This window comes from Sarcophilus harrisii, chromosome 1 (assembly GCF_902635505.1).
Source record: "Sarcophilus harrisii chromosome 1, mSarHar1.11, whole genome shotgun sequence".
In the NCBI taxonomy this organism is placed as follows: Eukaryota; Metazoa; Chordata; class Mammalia; order Dasyuromorphia; family Dasyuridae; genus Sarcophilus; species Sarcophilus harrisii.
The window spans coordinates 288,793,790-288,811,965 of NC_045426.1; the positions used below are offsets into that span (position 1 = coordinate 288,793,790).

Consider the following 18,176-nt stretch of genomic DNA (forward strand, 5'->3'; position numbering starts at 1 on the left):
CCTAAGGCTAAGATTACAAATGCAATCCTTTCATTCACTGAGCACAAGCTAAAAAAAGCTTTTTTTTTTTTTTTTTTACCAAGTTCAAAAACTTACTAGCCCACATGCCCCAAATGGTGTTTATATTGAACTTTAGAAAGAAATCCATCAATATTTTGTAAAATTTAAATACTTTTCCAAATGCTGTTTTTGTTATAAGTTTGCAATATTTATATTTCTGTAGTTATTAAAACTCAAAACCGAATTACTACTTTATGGGCAGTTTATGTATATTTGGTATATTTGTATTCCATCTTCCCAGTTAGAATATTAACTCTTTGAGGATAGTTGTACTTCAGCACCCAGAACAGTAGTTTTTGGTATATAGGGAACACTCAATTACTGATTAATTGACTATCATCAGTCTTTCCATTTCCTGTTATTTGTAATTTTGACTGTGGTATTACAAAATTCACAGCCACATGACACCAGGAAAACATGAATGCTAAATATAAAAATAGTTTCTTCTGAACAAGGCATGTGCTTTAAAAACCACAGCTAAGCTGCAAGCCAACCACCCACTATCACACTTAATCTTTGCATTGTAGCTTCCAGAATAAACAATGATCAAAATTATAATCACTCGTTGTTATGGTTTCCTGATGATGTTATCCTCAAATACACTGGAAGATTTCCAATATATTCAAATATTCCTATATATATATTTAATTTATTTTTTTTTGGCTGAGGCAACTGGGGTTAAGTAATTGCCCAGGGTCATGCAGCTAGGAAGTGTTAAGTGTCTGAGACCAGATTTGAACTCAGGTCCTCCTGATTTCAGGGCTGGTGCTCTTTCCACTGTACCACCTAGCTGCTCCCAGCAATATGATTTAAACAACAACAACAACAACAACAACAACTAAATTCTACCAACTACCACATCTTAGAATAACAGTTCTTAATCATTTTTGTATCACGGATCTCTTAGACACACTGAAGCCTCTGGATTCCCTCTAAGAATAGACTTTTTAAATGCATAAAAAAAATTCAGAAGATTACAAAGGAAATAGTTATTTTAAAATAATTATCCAACTTTTTGTGGTGAAAAAAATCCTCAAAATTCAGTGAATGTCCATCAATTGGGAAATGGCTGAACAAATTGTGGGATATGAATGCACTAGGATACTAATGTACTATAGGAAATGATGAGCAGGTTCAGCAAAACTTGAAGACTTACATGAACTGATGCAAAGTGAAGTGAGCAGAACTAGGAGAATATTATACATAATAACAGAAACATCTTACAATGATCAACTATGAATGACTTAGTTCTTCTCAGCAATACAATTAACCAAAGACAATTCAAAACGGAAAATGCTATCTACACCCAGAGAAAGAACTGATGGAGTCTGAACGTGAATTGAAGCATATCATTTTTACTTTAAAAATTTTGGGGTGGCAATTTTCCCCTTTTGTTCTATTTCTTGTCACAATATGACTAATATAGAAATGTTTTACATAATTCCACCTATATAATCTATGTCAAACTGCTTACCATCTTAGGGAGCATTATCGGAAAGAAAGGGAAGGAGAAAATTGGGAATTTAAAATTTTATTAAAAATAAGTTCTAAAAATTGTATTTAGATGTAATTGGAAAAAAATAAAATATTATTTAAAAAAATAAAAATCTTCCTCTCAAAATAATTATAAAAATATTTTTAAAAAAAGTTTATAGAGTCCAGGGTAAGAACCCCTGCCTTACAACTTATTTTTGTGCATAGCTTCAGCAACTATCAAAGGATATGAACAGTTTTCCAAAGAATAGATCATATCAATTTATAATCATATAAAAGATGCTCTAAGTCCTTATTGATTAGAAAAATGCAATTTAAAAACTTAAAAAAATTTTTTTTTGAGATATTATTTTTACAACTACCATAATGGCTAAAATGATTTAAGGTGAAAGTGTCAAATGTTTGAGGGGATGTGGAAACCTTGGAACCCTAATTCATTGTTGATGGAATTGTGAACTGATCTAAATATTTTGGAAAGCAGTCTGGAATTATGTCCAAAGGGTTATTAAATTACTTATAACTTTTGACCCAGCAATACCATGACTTTGTCTGTTTCCAAAAATGATTAGGAATTAATAAATAAAACTAAGAGTTGATTTTATGAAAAAAAACCAATAAAATATATAAATCTTTGGTAAATCTGATTAGAAAAAAGAAAGAGGAATATCAAATTGTTAGTCTTCAAAATAAAAAGGGAGAACTTTCCACCAATGAAAAGGAAATTAGAGCAATAATCAGGAGTTACTTTGCCCATCTTTATGCCAATAAATTTGATAACCTAAGTAAAATGGATGACTACCTTCAAAAATATAGGCTTCCCAGATTAACAATGGAGGAAGTAAATTGCTTAAATAATTCCATTTTAGAAAAAGAAATAGAACAAGCTATTAATCAAATCCCTAAGAAAAAATCCCCAGGACCAGATGGTTTACATGTGAATTCTACCAAACATTTAAAAAAAAAATTAACTCCAATGTTATATAAACTATATGAAAAAATAGGGAATGAAGAACTCCTACCAAATTCCTTTTATGACACAGACATGGTACTGAAACCTAAACCAGGTGGGTTGAAAACTGAGAAAGAAAATTATAGACCAATCTCCCTAATGAATATTGATGCTAAAATCTTAAATAAAATATTAGCAAAAAGATTACAGAAAATCATCCCCAGGATAATACACCATGACCATGTAGGATTTATACCAAGAATGCAGGGTTGGTTCAATATTAGGAAAACTATTAGCATAAATGACTATATTAAATAACCAAATTAACAAAAACCATATGATCATCTCAATAGATGCAGAAAAAGCATCTGATAAAATCCAACATCAATTCCTATTAAAAACACTTGAGATTATAGGAATAAATGGACTTTTCCTTAAAATAATCAGTAATATCTATTTAAAACCATCAGTAAGCATTCTCTGTAATGGGGATAAACTGGAACCATTCCCAATAAGATCAGGAGTGAAACAAGGTTGCCCACTATCACCATTACTATTCAATATTGTATTAGAAATGATTAGCTTCGGCAATAAGAGTTGAGAAAGAGATTAAAGGAATTAAAGTAGGTAATGAGGAAACTAAATTATGACTCTTTGCAGATGATATGATGATATACTTGGAGAACTTCAGAGATTCTACTAAAAAGCTATTAGAAATAATCCACACCTTTAGCAAAGTTGCAGGATACAAAATAAACCCACATAAGTCATCAGCATTCTTATATATCACTAACAAAATGCAACAGTTAGACTGCAGGGGTCCTTAAACTATGGCCCACAAGCCAGATGCAGCAGCTGAGGACGTTTATCTTCCTCACCCAGGGCTATGAAGTTTCTTTATTTAAAGACCCACAAAAAAAAGTTTTTGTTTTTACTATAATCCGGCCCTCCAACAGTCTGAGGGATAGTGAACTGCCCCCTATTTAAAAAGTTTGAGGACCCCGAGTTACAGTTACAAAGAGAAATTCCATTTAAAGTAACTGCTGATAGTATAAAATATTTGGGAATCTATCTGCCAAGGGAAAGTCAGTAACTATATGAGCAAAACTATAAAACACTTTCCACACAAATATAGTCAGATATAACCAAATGGAAAAATATTAAGTGCTCTTGGATAGGTTGAGCAAATACAATAAAGATGACAATACTACCTAAACTATTTATTTAGTGCTATACCAATTAGACTCTCCCCAAAATATTTTAATGACCTACAAAAAATAACAACAAAATTCATCTGGAAGAACAAAAGGTCAAGACTTTCAAGGGAACTAATGAAAAAAAAATGAAATGAAAGTGGCTTAGCTGTACCAGATCTGAAACTATATTATAAAGCAGTGGTTACCAAAATCATTTGGTATTAGCTAAGAAATAGACTAGTCGATCAGTGGAATAGGTTAGGTTTACAGGACAAAATAGTCAATAACTTTAATAATTTAGTGTTTGACAAATCCAAAGACCCCAGCTTTTGGGAGAAGAATTCACTGTTTGACAAAAACTGCTGGGAAAATTGGAAATTAGTATGGCAGAAACTAGGCATTGACCCACACTTAACACCGTATCAAGATAAGGTAAAAATGGGTTCATGATCTAGGCATAAAGAATGAGATTATAAAGAAATTAGAAGAACATAGGATGAGATTATAAAGAAATTAGAAGAACATAGGATAGTTTACTTCTCAGACCTGTGGAGGAGGAAAGAATTTGTGACCAAAGAAGAACTAGAGATAATTATTGATCACAAAATGGAAAATTTTGGTTATATCAAATTGAAAAGTTTTTGTATAAACAAAATTAATGCAGACAAGATTAGAAGGGAACAATAAACTGGGAAAACATTTTCACAGTCAAAGGTTCTGATATTCATTTCCAAAATATATAGAAAATTGAATTCAACTTATAAGAAGTCAAACCATTCTCCAATTGATAAATGGTCAAAGGATATGAACAGACAATATTAAAATAAAGAAATTGAAACTATATCCAGCCTTATGAAAAGATGCTCCAAGTCATTATTAATCAGAGAAATGCAAATTAAGACAACTCTGAGATACCACTACACACCTGTCAGATTGGCTAGGATGCTAAATGTTGGAGGGAATATGGGAAAACTGGTGGAATTGTGAATACATCAAGTCATTCTGGAAAGCGATTTGGAACTATGCTCAAAAAGTTATCAAACTGTGCATACCCTTTGATCCAGCAGTGTTACTAATGGGCTTATATCCCAAAGAGATCTTAAAGAAGGGAAAGGGCAAAAATGTTCGTGGCAGCCCTCTTTGTAATGGTCAAAAACTGGAAACTGAGTGGATGCCCATCAATTGGAGAATGGCTGAATAAATTGTGGTTTATGAATGTTATGGAATATTATTGTTCTGTAAGAAATGACCAGAAGGAGGATTTCAGAAAGGCCCGGAGAGACTTACATGAACTGATGTCGAATGAAATGAGCAGGACCAGGAGATCATTATATACTTCAACAACAATATTATATGATGATCAATTCTGATGGACAGGGTTCTCTTCAAGAATGAGATGAACCAAATCAGTTCCATTTGTTCAATAATGAATAGAACCAGCTACACTCAGTGAAAGAACTCGGAGAAATGAGTGTGAACCACTACATAGCATTTCCAATGCAATTTTGTCTGCTTGCATTTTTGATTTCCTTCACAGGTTAATTGTACATATTTCAAAATCTGATTCCTCTGTGCAGCAAAAAACTATATGGATATGTATACATATATTGTATTTAACATTTACTTTAATATATTTAACATGTATTTGTCTACCTGCCATCTGGGGGAAGGGGTGGGAGGAAGGAGGGGAAAAATTGGAACAAAAGGTTTAGCAAGGGTCAATGCTGAAAAATTACCCATTCATATATCTTGTAAATAAAAAGGTATTAAAAAAAAACAAAAATGATTAGGGAAAAAGAACCCATATAATATATTCTAAAATATTTATCAATTCTCTTTGAGGTGGTAAAAAATTCTGGAGCTGGCAGAAATGCCTATCAATTGGGGAATGGCTGAATATGTTGAGACAGATTGTATTAGAATATTATTGTGTTATAAGAAATGATGAGGTCAATGATTTTAGAAAAATATGGGAAGACTTGCACAAAATAATGAAGAGCAAAACGAACAGAACCAGACAATATTCTATACTGTAATTGTAATATTGTTTTTTTTTTTAAAAACTGAGTAAATAAGCTATTTTGAACACTATAAATACCCAAATAAAATATAAAGGATTCATGAAAAAAGATGCTATCTGCATCCAGAAAAACAACTAATAAATATATGTATAAAACAATTATATATACAATATATATATATATGTATATATATATATATAAAATCTTTAGGGCACAATTAAAGAAAGAGGGGGAGGGGGAAAATTACATGATAATTTTGTTATATATTTGAAAAAATAGCAGATTGTACATAAAGAGATTTGCAGTTTCATGTGTAATTATCTTTTTTTTTATTGTTCTGTATTATGAAAATGCTTGTTTTGTTTCACGAATTAAAAAAATAAAGCAGATGAACTTCATGCTTAATAAAGCAATTCTCTTTTCCTGCTCCCTTTGCTCTCTGGCACCTCTAAGATTTAGTAATACCTGATAGCTACAGTCATTAGCCACAGTGTTTCTAACAATACTGTTTCCATGGTAAATTAAGAAAAATGGGATTTGAGTTGTGAAGTTAAGCCTTTTATATAAATGTAGAGGTTGCTTTCTGACCTTTGTTATTCTGAAAAAATACAGCTCACTTTGTGTAGACTGTATCTAACCTGTCTCTCTGAATATCTACCAAAGAACTCTTTAATTCTATGAAAACAAACTTAATTTGCAATTCTTTGAAAACAAACCCAACTTACCCTCTTTGGGAGGAAGCAAAAGCAGAACAATTCCTTCTATTGTGTACTGTTCTTACTATAATCCCTATTGTACAAGCTAGATACCATATAGTGTTGGTCACAAGTTAAGTGCAAGAGCTATTTCTAGCTTCAGCTTAGCTTTAAAGCTTAAAATTGCATTGGATGCAGGGCTTAAAGAACCTAGATCCAATGTAATTTTTTTCTCCATTACTTTCCCTGGTGCACCTATATTCCTAGAAAATCATAGAATCTCAGAAATGGCAGGGACCTCAAGTCATCTAGTCCAATCCTCTGCCTAAAGCAGGAATTTTATGCTACAATGTTTCTGACAAGCTGACAGTCACCCAGTTTCTGTTCAAATATATCCAATAGTGTAAAACTTATTGCCTTATATGGTTACATAGCTATAATTATTAAGAAATTCTCTGCCTTTTATTTTGTTGAATTCTATTGGTCCTTGAGAATGAGATAAAATCAGTCATTCTTAATTCACATGATATGCCGTTCAAATATTTGAAGATAATTCAATTAATTTCTATCAGAACACCATCAGAATTTTTAACCCATGGGAGAGAGCTTCTTTGGTACTTCCATATTTCACTATGATTTGAAATTGGCCTGTGACCTGTGATTTCATTGGCATGGGTGCTCCAGGCACTCAGATAACAATTCCCAAACAATTTAATAGAAAGGCACTCTATGATGAATTTAACTTAATTTAATTTCTCCTGCTATGTACTAATGCCCATACTAGAGACATCTTGAGTTTGATAAAACCTGGTAGAACCCCAGCTCCTCTCCATTTTCAGAATTCAAAGGTCACTTCTAAGCCTTTATGCTACATGCCTTCATGCCACAATGAGCTATCACAGCACAGTTTTAGAAGAAAAAATTGCAAGAACACTAAAGAAATGTGATTTTGTCAGCACAGGAACTCCCTCTGCCTACACAGAACATAATCCATCTATAATTTAATAGATAAAATCCTAGGGAGGTGCTTTAGTTTTAGAAATGTGAAGTGATTTTCCCAACACTATAGAAGCAGAGATGGCAAGAGGTAGCATTTGACCCCAGATCAAGAATTCCTTTCTCCAGACTGAATACTTTATTCATTATAAATGGATAAAACCATAGGAGGTAAGTGAATATAGTAGAATAGAAAGGGTGTTTGTTCTGGAATCAGAGGTGCTGGGTATAAATTCTGCCTCTGCCCTTGTGACATTAGCACAATAACAACTTCCCCAGGGATCTATGTCCTTATCTATAAATTGAGAAGTTTGTGATCTTTGACAAATCATTTAACCCTGTTTGCCCTCTGTTTCCTCATATGTAAAATGAGTTTGAGAAGGAAATGGCAGATCACTCCAGTATTTCTGCCAAGAAAACTCCAACTGGGGTCAAGAAGAGTTAAACATAGCTGAAAAATAACCGCACAACAATGTCTTCTTGATTCTATACCAAATGTCTATGCATTGCTGTGCTATTCCACTTAGACATTCTTCTTTCTCCAATTAATACCTTCTTATAAGACTTCCTGTCTTCTAAGTGTACAAAGGAAGTCATCAAATCTGCTTTTCATCTTCTCTATCCATTTCTCTCTATTTCAATTCTCTTTTCATTGCTGCTTCTGCTGTATATAGCTCCCAGAATCCTGTATGGAAATAATCTTGTGAATGAAAATATCCTTTGAAATATCTTGATAATATTCACTTGATATCATGGATAATATCCACTCGGGAACCCTTGCAGGATTGGAGAACTCTTTATATCACAAGGCAATGTATCCCATTTTCATACTTTAAACAAAATGTAATTGATATCTTTTTAAAATACCATTTTTATTCATTTCTAATTGTTACCAAAAAAAATTCTTTTGAGCCAAATCTGCCTTCTAGTAACTTTTACCCATTTGGCCTAGTTTGGCTCTCAGGAGTTAGAAAGAACAGCTTTTCAGATATCTGGAGGTAACAATTTCTTTGTTTTCTCTTTTCCAGGTTAAATATTTCTAGTTCCTTCAATCATTTTAAGATCTCTCATTATCCTTCCTGATTACTTGACCCTGGACACTTTATCCCTCTTAAAATGTCATACCTTGTAGAGGGCTGGAACTATGCCCTGAGGTCGGGAGTGCAGAGCACTTGAAGCTAACTTCTGATTGGACAATACTCTATGGGCATATGCTTGGAAAATGGTCCTTTCCGCTATCTGTCCTGGCTCAATGATTGGTGTATAGAGGATTGTAGGAGGGACTAGGGGGTGGAGTAAAGCTAGCCAGGGACACGGCTCGGTGGTAGATGAGGAAGAAGGTGCTTGCAGAGATTCTCTTCCATCCCCTTCACTTCTACCCCTAAAGACCAAGAATAAAGACAGACTTTTGCTTATCCTGACTCCGGTTGATTCTGGGGTGTCCTGGGCGCTAGTGCGATCGTTACAATGCCTAGAATTATAAACAATGCTATACTAATAATATGAGACTTTCTCTAATTTTGTATACCACACTCTAAGGTTTTTTTCTGGTTGTTGTTGCTATTCTGTAGTTTCAGCTGTGTCTGACTTGTCATAACTCCATTTGGGGTTTTCTATTCACTCTGCCACTTAACTGCCCTCATAACTTAAGCTGTTTAGGCAGTCACAGTACGCTAATGATTAATTCTAAGCTTGTAGTGAATATAAACCCCTATATATTTTTTTCACATGTATATACTATAGACATATTTCACCCATACTGTATTCATACCATTGAAATTTCAAATTTAGATGTAGGATTTTGCATCTTTCATTCCCTTTAAATTTCAATCACATTCAATTAGTGAACATTTATTAAGCTCCTACAATGTGCCAGGCCCTGTGCTAAGCATACTGGGGATTAAAAAACAAAAGCAAAAGAGATTTCCTGCTCTCAAGCAGCCCATAATCTAAAAGAAGAAACAAATATATACAAAAATCAAGCACTACATTTTATTTCCTTAGAGTTAGTTCATCATTCCTGTCTTTATCCTGTTTTCCCAACATATATTAACTATGGCTTTCTTCTTCATTATTTGCATAATCATATCCCATGGGTCTTCATCCAAATCATTGATAAAAATGTTAATCAAGATGGGACTGAGGATAGAGCCCCTAAATATGACATCAGACTATTCATCAATTAACCACCAACTACAAACAACAATTTCAACTCATTGTACTATTATCTAGCCTGCATCTCTCTACCTTTTTTGTAAGGATATGAGTGATTTTTTTTTTTGCCTTGTTGAAATACAAATATACAATAATGTCTATCTTTCTAACCTACTGGACTATTTAGCCCCAACAAAAAAACAAAACCTGTGAACAATGCCATTTCTTTTTCCCCATTAATATGCATTTATTTCTCTTCATCCCACTTCCCTCTGGAAAAAAAAAAAAGAAAGAAAACAAAGCTATTGTAGCCAATGTGTACAGTTAGGAAAAACAAATTTCTACATTGGATTCATCCAAAAATGTATGTCTCATACTGCATCTTGAATCCATCCTATGTGATACATTTATATAACTCATCACCCTATTAGCTTAGAATTGACAATCTCCTCATCCATATTTTACAAAGGAAAATAAAATAGCTGTGTATATTCTTTGAAGTGCATCTTCAAAAAATATGAAAGACATAAAGGATATCTATATATCACTTCCCTAGTTCTTTTTTTTTTTCTTTTGGAGGCAGTTGAGATTAAATGACTTGCCTAGTAACTTAGTCACACAACTAGTAAGTGTCTGAGGATAAATTTGAATTCAAGTCCTTCTGACTCTAGAGCAGGTGCTCTACTCCCTGCTTCCCAGGTTCTTAAGCAGAACTCCATACAAATGGATGTCTTGCTTACTCTTACCTTCTTCTCTGAGAGACTTTTTTTTTTTTTTTTAATCAGTAACTTGTTGTAGGGTCCACCAATCCTTGATGTCAGGAAGTTCATCCTTGAGTCTCTTTCAAATATCATCTAGTGCATCTAAATACCAGGCAATCCTAAAACACAAAGGCCTTCAAAATACCTTAGGGGAGATATGATGCAATAGACAAAGAAGGAAGATCTTCTCAAGTCCTAGATCTAGAACCCAGAATTACTGTACAGACAATAAGCACTTGCAGAATTCATCTTTCAGTTCTGACCTGGAGCTGTTTTACTGCTCTGGGTAAAATTTCCATTAGGTCTCCTCTATTGTTAGGCTTATCCATAGTAGTAAGTGTGTTTCAATTGTGACAGTTATGACTAACTTGACTAGGCAGTCAATGAGAATAAATTGTGAACCTATAAGCTATACTGCAAAACTCTAGGGATAAAAATCAAGGCAAAAGACAGTCACTCCCCTCAAAGTACATACAAATCTGATGGAGGAGATGCCATTCATACAATTATGTACAAACAACATACAGGCAGGATAAAGCTAAGATAATCAATAGACTGAGGGTATTAGCATAAGGGGGATCAGCAAAGACTTCACATAGAAATGAAATTTTAGCTGGAATTTGAAGGAAGCCAGGGAATACAAGAGGTAGTGATGAAGAAGGTGAGTATTCCAGAGATGGGAAACAGCCAATACTGGAGTCTGGATACTGGAGTCTGGAAAGGGAGTGTCTTGTGGGAGGAATAGCAAGGATCAATAGATTTTGTAGAGGTGTGTAAGAAGAGTAGAAAGGTAGGAGTGAACAAGTTTGTGAAGAGTTTTGAATGCCAAACAGATGATTTTATATTTGATTCTGAAGGTAAAATGATTATATCTATTACAAGGGAACATTTAATTTCTGCTTTTTTTAAAAAAAAAAAAAGAGTTTTTTTTTTTTTTCATCCTAAAGAGACCAAAAAAATATTATGCCAAAGGACAGAAATAGCTAGACTTTTTATACTATGTAACACTATGGGAAATTTCATCTATGGAATAAATTCTAACTTGGTTATTACAATATTTCCATGGTGTTTGTTTAGAAAATAATCTGTAATCTTCAAGTACTTGGGAGAGCAAAAATCCTAACTGGGAGGTAAAAACTATTTTTAAGTGGTGGAAAATAAATACATCATTTGGAGTATTGATTGCTTTCAATCTTATAAGTCATGAAGAAGAAATAAGCACAACAGGTTGATAGATGAAAAGAGCTAAATATCACTGTTCTGTTCTACTAACCTCTAGTGATCTTGGCTTCTCAAAAGGCAATATTAATGGAGAATAAGTTTTGATTGAAAAGTTTTTTAGTCTAAACTAAGAAAACAAAATAAAACAATGAAACAATTGAAACAATTTCTTTTCACCACTGCTAAATGGGTCTATATTAGGAGGAAGTGCGTCTAGTGATAGATTATGAGCCTGTAGTCTGAAGCCCTTCCTGGCTAAGCTCTGAGAGACTTAATCACAATTTTGACACTAGGATGAGAAATTCCTCAGTCCCAGCAACTTTCACAAGACCATTTACTGAGTTAAACAGGAACTTTCATCAGAGCTGGTGGAAAAAAGCAGCCACACCAACAAAATCACAGATCCCTGAAATTTTGAATATACACCAGAATTCTTAGGTATTTGGGATAGATGTTTGGAGGCAGGGAGGAGGCAAACAAAGAAAAAAGAATTTTCCCAGGAGCCTGACCAGACTAGTAGATAATCTTGTAGAGAAAGAGGAAAGAACACAGGAATTGGACACACTTAAAATGAAACTACTAGAATTAGAATATATACTCAGAATGACTCCTAGAAGAAAGTCAACTGGTAGTTTCATTCATTCATTCTATGCCACTTCCCACTTCTCTCCCTACTCTAATTCACCCACAGAAGAGGAAAAGAAATTCATACTCAGAAAGAAAATTCTCAATCAGGCTTAACAGGCAAAAATTATATACTATTACCTACCAAATATGCTAACATTTGGGGATAATCTGAAAATTTACTTTGATTTTATTTAGACCCTTGCCCTTAAGCATCTTTCCCAAGGAAAAGAATGTAATGTTGGTGTGCTCCACTTTAAGGAAATAAAATTTTAAAGTCCAAATTTAGCAAACAAATAAATTATGCTTGTTACAAAAAGATTTGATACAGTTCTTTAACGAACATCTTCTACTGGAGCATTTTACATTTTGATTCAGTTTACAAAAATGTTAGTTGCATACATACAACTTTTCACAAAGTGGGGTACACCTTCTGATAAAGATAAAATGTTCCCATGATACTGGAAAAACTTGACACAATAGGACAAATAAATGGTTATGTTTCTGTGAAAGTGACTTGTCAGTACTGTTTTTATATGAATATCATAAACACTAAATTTTCATTAAATAAAAAGACCTGAAATACTACCTAAATTCCAAGGTGAGATAGAAGATCTATATAACATTAAAAAAAATGAAAAATAAAATCCCAGTAATATTAATGATTTAATGAAATCTCAGATGCAAAAAATCTAGCACTTCCCTAGTCTTTTATAAATGAATTCACTAAAATGTCTACATATTATGAGAGCTATGTAAAAAAATTAATTCACTGTCATGTCTAGACATTATGTCTTCTTTGGAAATAAGCAATCCCCAGGAATTAAGATACAAAGGTGCCTTAATCATATCTTTATATTTGAATTTTTGCTCTGAAGACTGGGAAATTCCTCTCTGAGGAATCACCACTGGTGAGCAAAGACCATTTGTCAGTTTCCTACCTAACATATAGTGGTCAGTAGAAAGTTTTCCATATTGTTACCAATAACATTAACATTTATTCTGGACAGTCCTTTGTCAATTGCATACAATAATATGGCTGAAGGATAAGAAGGTATAGTGTTAATATTAATCATATTAATATATGATTATTATCATCATGTCATATCATAATCAATCATATTAATTGAACATAATAATGTCATTGAATTTATTTACCTGGTCCATTAACTCAGATCCAATATCTCAGCTCCCATGCTATTGATAAAGTGCAAATGATGAAGTTAGTAGTAGTTGTGATGAGGTGTGAGAATTGGGGTGGGAAAATCCTTCAGGTCAGTGCAGGCCCTATGTGAAATAATTCGCAAACCCAAAATCTGTGTGGCAAAAGGGATTTATTGGCACTGAGAAGACAATATCTTCACCAGTGAGCAAAAGTTTTGGCAGGACAGCTTCCTTGGCAAGCATAATCCCTGTTTCAGACTTCTGCAAAGATTCGGGGTTCAGAGTTGTCTTTTATTAGCCCTCTGAGGCTCAGGCTTCAATTCAAAATTGAATGACATTCCTTCAATGTTGTCAGTGCCCCGGGACCTAGATCTCCAATTGAAAAGAGATTACTTATCTTGGTAGTTTGAGCTACTGGGAGTAGTTCCAGACTAATCTTCAACTCAATAGAGGGTGTGACCATATCCGCAGCCAAGATTTCCAACTGAATGAGACCACCCAACTATGCTCCCTGAGGGTGGGCTTCTTTCAGAGGAGAGTCTGAGACTTAGGAACTTCCCCCCAAAAGAGTGAGCAAAGCCTCAGAGCCCCCCAAAATCAAAGGGGACACAATTTACATCACTATCACACACTTAACTCCTCTATCTTTCTAGTGTGAAATCACAAACAATTATGTCATGGAAGCTAATGATCAGATCTATAAGATGTGATTTTTTTTCTCCCTAATCTTAAAATGACATGAATAAATGAAGTGAAATGGGGAAAAATTATTTTCATCATTCAGCAGTTCTCTGGTGAAGATAGTGAAACAAATCACAATTCAATGTCCATCTTATAAATGGGAAGGAGATATCTAAGTAGTTTGTTTTTAGCTTGGATATATTGACTGGACTCAGATCACTGAAACAACCTTACACTTCAATTTGAATCATACTTTGATATCACATATGTTCCTGTCATACAAGAAAAGATCTCATCTTTTTGTACATCTTTTTGCTTTATTGTTTTCATTTAGTTTTACTAATTAAAATCAAAATTCCACATGAGAATAAGTTTATAGAATATATTAGACAATGGAAAAGCCTCTGGCTTGATCAATTTTAAAAATGAATACCTTTTTCCATGAAGTTGATAAAGTAGGGGGTGGCTGTATTTCATAATATTATATTAAAGCTGTTTCAAAAAATCACTTACACTACTGTGAAACTGGAAGTACACATTTATTTTTCTAAGTGCAAAATTCTTTGCTTTTATTTCCATATAAAATCATGAATGTCTACTATAGAATAAAAGTCAAAATAAATTGTAGCTTTTTTCTTTACAACCAGCTATCAGTAAATATTTTTTCTTGCAAGTATTCTATTTTTTTTACATATTTTAATTTTTTTTTATTAAAGCTTTTTATTTTCAAAACATATGCACGGATAATTTTTCAACATTGACCCTTGCAAAACCTTCTCTTCCAAATTTTCCCATCCTTTCCCCCACTCCCTTCTCTAGATGGCAAGTAATCCAATATATGTTAAACATGTGCAATTCTTTTATACATTTTTCTACAATTATTGTGCTGCACAAGAAAAGTGAAGTCAAAAAAGAAAAAATGCAAGCAAAAACAACAAAATGTATTTTAAAGAATCAGCTTGGTGTTTTGTTTTTTTTTTTTGAAGCTGAATAATAGTGAAAATGGAGTTAATAATATTTTAAGTGAATGAAATATATCCATGCAAAACAAATGGGTTGCTGTAGGCTACTGCAAAAGCTATAAGTTATAATGATGAATTGCAAAATTCAATAAAATCTATTCATCTCTAAACATTGCATGCAATATTTTATTAAACTTAATTGTAGTTGTTACAAATGACATTCAATCAATATAATTACCAATTCCCTTAGTCAAACTGACATTATCCTTGGATAACTTATGGGGAATATAAACTTTCTTGGAAAATAGACTGTTTGTATTTATTTAACAAGCTTGAATTTTGCTAGACATTTCTGTTTACTTTCAAATATAAAGAACTTTTTTTAAAAAAAATATTTTTCACACATAAAATGGGTAAAGAAAACCCTCAGAAAGACCTCAAAATTCAGTAACTACTTATAAGAAAAAGATTCTACAAATATGATGAGATTATATACTCAGATCTATAAATGTGTTTTTCCCCAAAATGTATTACCAACTCTTCAGAGTTAAGATAATCTCAAATTGAAATGTTAAAGGCTCAAAAAGAACGCAATAATAAATCTATGCTACCTATTAACTTTTTCAAGAAATCCTGATCCTTATATTATTGTTAATGAACAAAATACATTAAATTAAGCAATTGCTATATATATATATATAGTAAAAGGAAGGTATAAGTGACTGATTCTTATTAAGTATGAACTGCAATATAAACTAATAAAAAATACAATCTTAAAAAACCCCTATGATAACAATGTGTTATATATTTGTTTTTGTGGGTATAATAACTATGGTCTTAAAAGGGGAAAAAAGACAAGGCAGCCAATTTAGATTCTGACAGCAATGCAGTAGATTTAAAATATTGTTACTAGGATATTTCAAGCAGGCTAAGCTAGCCTGTGTTAACAAAGAAATGCCAAGGTGTTTAGTATAAAGATAAATAATTCTTTTTCTCTCAACAAAGAGACATATTTACCTTGTAAGAATTCCAATTAAGTTACACGTGCCTGGTTTCTCTTAACAACAGAGATATCATTATATATAGACAGTTTTTCATGTGTATGTGTGTGTATGTAATATATATGCCAATAGTTTCCCACATAGAAGCTATATATGTTTCACACCAATCCTGGTAGTGGTTTACTCCTGTTATACATAATCAACCCAACAATAATATTTTTGTTTGTCCATCTCTATGACCCTTCGCTTTGATTCAGCTGGCTATGACCAGACTTGAAACGCCCTACAACAGCAAAGCACAAGGTAAAAGGGCAGATGACTTTTCAGCAAATATACAATCCCTTTGGTGACTAGGAGATTTCAATACAGCACTTATTAGTGAAAACTAGGAAAGCTTATTTCACTAGTGTTAAGAGAGAAAGAAGTCGGTTTCTTAAACATACATGAAAATATTAGGCACTATTTTCCCCTCCTTTTTTGGATAACATTTCCTAAACAAATGCTGTTTAGAAAGAAAGGTAAGAAAATAACACTTATCAATGATTCTCAAATACTTTAACAAACATTAGAGTTATTACATTAGTAGTAGCAGGAAGGTAGAATACCTGACATTTAAGTGATTGCGGCTGGGGAGTTGAGAGGAGAGAAGATAGTAAGGCAGAAGTGGTAAGAGTATTCTTTCTACTGGTCAGAAATGAGACAAACAATAGAAGCTGCATTGTCAGGGAGGAGACTTAGACCAATGCAGACACTAGGCAAAAACAAGTGCCACCTGAATGGTGCTACATACAGAAAGAAGCAGAAAGTGTAGGAGCAACCTCAGCACTTCCAGATGTGACCATCATCCCACTGGAGGACCAGTGCTTAGGCGTTACATTTTTACTTCCTCACCTACATTCCAAAGTAAGGAGGTCAGGGCAAGGAGAAAATTCACTTGCGGATTCCAAAACACAGAGGCACTATCAGAAATTATACAGTTTCAGGATGAAAATCTTCCATAACAATGTCCCACAGTCTTGCCTATTATTAAAGAGGCTGCTGACAGCAAGCTAGATGCTAACAAGACTCCTGTTCCACTAACTGCAGCTTGAGGACTGGAGGTTCAATCACACTCGCTTCTCGCTCACAAGAGGGCACACACACGCACGCACACACACACACACACACACACACTACTCAAGAGTGTACTGTTCCAGTCTCCAGGCCCTTCTGCTCCTGCAAAATCCGTGATTTTTCAGCGTGCATCGCATCTCCCCTGAGATCTACTGTACATTTATTCTTTAAATCCTCTTCTTGTCCTGTCTCCGCATCGTATCTCCTCCCTGGACAGTCAGTCTAGGGCATCCCCCTTTTCCCTTCATTTGGAGATGGGGCGGGAGGTGAGCAAGGAATGCATTATGCTAATTACCACCATCAGCATCATTAATAAACCCCCACCCTCCTCACAGAACCATCTACCCTCCCCATCCCTTCCCTATCTGCAGGAGAGGCTTCCATCAGAGGTGGTATCCTTATCCCTCCCCATTCACTCCCACCTCCCTCCCTCTCTCCACCAGTACCTTGTAGCTTGACAGCTGGGGTCTGGTGGGGCCCACGTTAGCAGGAGGCGCGGGGGTAATGACAGGATGGACTACCAGCCTGGGCACGAGCTTTTCCTCTGGCCACTGCTGTCTCCAGCTCCACCATGTTCTTTACTCTCTTCGTCCTCTTCCTCCTTCGTCTCTGGCTGGGGGCCGCTCCCAGCTCGCCCCAGGAGCAGCACCCGCAGACCAGCAGTAGAAGCAGTGACTGTTCCTGCTCCCTCCCGGATCCTCCGACCCCACCTCCCTTCTCTTTCCCCTCCCAGCTCCGAGTGACGTTTTGCCGCGCGAGGCTGGGTTTGGAGAGAGAGAGAGAGAGAGAGAGAGAGAGAGAGTAATGTGTGTCCGAGAGAGAGAGAGAGAGAGAGAGAGAGAGAGAGAGAGAGAGAGAGTGAGAGAGTAATGTGTGTCCGTGCGCGTGCGCACCCTTGCTTCTCTGTGTACCACTTTATTCATTGCGGGCCCACACACCCTAGTGAGGGAGAGGTCCAAATTCTCAAGCCCAGAAGCCAGTACCGACCCTTTTTCTTCCAGTATCCACGCAGTGGCAGCACAAGTCAAGTGCCAGAAGCGCTGCACACCCCCTCTTTGGCTGTGGGCTACGCCTGGGGCTGGGA

The 18,176-nt window shown here is 34.6% G+C and overlaps 1 protein-coding gene across 4 annotated transcripts in view; it reads right to left on the reverse strand.

The window, feature by feature from the left end:
* The window catches only part of APBA1 (amyloid beta precursor protein binding family A member 1), a 290,257-nt gene extending 272,353 nt beyond the window's left edge, over window positions 1-17,904 (reverse strand). For all 4 annotated transcript variants that reach the window (XM_031943563.1, XM_031943568.1, XM_031943565.1 and 1 more), the window contains exon 1: window positions 17,539-17,904. The gene's annotated coding sequence lies outside the window, so the exon portion shown is untranslated. The remainder of the gene's footprint in view (window positions 1-17,538) is intronic.
* Between the last annotated feature and the right edge of the window lie 272 nt (window positions 17,905-18,176).